The sequence below is a fragment of the Camelina sativa genome, chromosome 2, assembly GCF_000633955.1.
Source record: "Camelina sativa cultivar DH55 chromosome 2, Cs, whole genome shotgun sequence".
In the NCBI taxonomy this organism is placed as follows: domain Eukaryota; kingdom Viridiplantae; phylum Streptophyta; class Magnoliopsida; order Brassicales; family Brassicaceae; genus Camelina; species Camelina sativa.
The window spans coordinates 19141088-19142753 of record NC_025686.1 but is presented as its reverse complement, the minus strand read 5'-3'; the positions used below and the strand labels follow the sequence as shown (position 1 = coordinate 19142753).

The following is a 1666-nucleotide window of genomic DNA, read 5'->3' as shown; positions in this document are numbered from 1 at the left end:
CTATAGACGTTGAGAACCACGTCTCTTTACAGACCATATTTGCTCAGCAATTTGATCTCGTACAATTTTCATATAGGCTCCTTCTGCTGCTGGTTCTTCTTTCATTTCATCATCTTCATCATTGTTTTGATTTTGATGCATACGATTAACATCAGTTTCCCTCTCAACTTCTTCAAAATCTTTATCCTTAATTTTGTTCTAACGAATAAAATTGTGCAGCCCCATTGTCGCGAATATAACTTTTTTCTGTGTAGGAATATCATACCTTGGAAATTCATTTAAAACTCTCCATTTCTTTTTCCAGACACCAAACGTACGTTCAATAACAGAACGTAAAGACGCATGCCACCTGTTAAACATTTCTTTGCTATTCTTGGGAGGTTCACCATGTAAAAATTCTTGTAGATGATACCGTGTACCTTCTGTCCTTTATTTCCTATATGGAGCTAAATATCCTCGTTTATTGGCATATCCAGAATCTACAAGATAGTATTTACCATCAGGAGGTTTGGGAAACATGTGATCTTCACGTATAGCTGTTGTCAACACTCGTGAATCATGGGCAGATCCTGCCATTCCAACAAAACAATAAGTGAAAAGCATATCTAGATCACACATAGCCAAAACGTTAAGACTTGGTCTTCCTTTTCGATTCACAAATCGTAGTGCGTCTCGACCTGGAGTTACCATAATTGGTAGATGGGTTCCATCAAGTGCTCCGATACATCCATTAAAATAAGGCCAATATCGCTTATCTTCTTCTAAACTTTTAGATATTGCTTCAAGCTCACGTGTTGTTCTTGGCCGTAAATAGTCTAGAGCCAGCTTCACTATCGCATCCAAAACAAGATGAAACTTCCTACATATAGTCTCTTGAGCATGACCAAATCTTAAACCAATGTCATGTTGGCTGTGATTTTGGGCACAAAGAATCAAGAAAATTGCGACACTTTCATCGATCTTGATGTTCTTTGACTCTTGTAATCCATATTTGTTCTGAAGAACTTCACACAAACTGGTGAATGCTTTTGAACTCATGCGTATAAGAGTGTGGCATGACATTTCACTCTTGTAGATTTGTCCTTGTATGATACTCCAACCGTTTCCCCTGAAACAACCCTTCCCGTTTTTTTTTTTTTTTTTTACCTTAATTTACTAGTGGTCCCATACCCACTAACATCCTAACAACAATCAATAAACGCGGATAACCAAATAAAACAATTCCATTAATCCAATAAATTCCAACATAAATAATCCAATAACAATTAACACCATAATCCAAACAAAGAAATAACCAAAAGCTAACATCCTACAATGTTCCAATGACTTAATCTAGCAACCTAACAACAGCTAGACCACAATCAATCAAGCCTCTAGAACACCCTCCTCCTCATTGCCTTTGATTCCACGATCACACTTTTCCTTTACCTGCACACCACAAACAACAATTGAGATGCGTAAGTATTATCATAAATACTTAGTGAGGCCGTCCTCCCATCTACTAGGTTATACACACAAGCATATGAGACCCTCAAGTTTAAGCAAAACAAACAACACACAACAATACATCAAACCAGGAAAAACAAGTCTCGGCTGAGACCAGTGTCGACCGATGCCTCACGGTGTCGATCGATGCTACAAACAATGGTGTCGACCGATGCTAAAC

General features: G+C 38.0%; 1 pseudogene; it reads right to left on the bottom strand.

Annotated features, from left to right (window-relative positions):
• Nucleotides 1-1666, bottom strand: part of LOC104754141 — a 4396-nt pseudogene continuing 2730 nt past the window's right edge.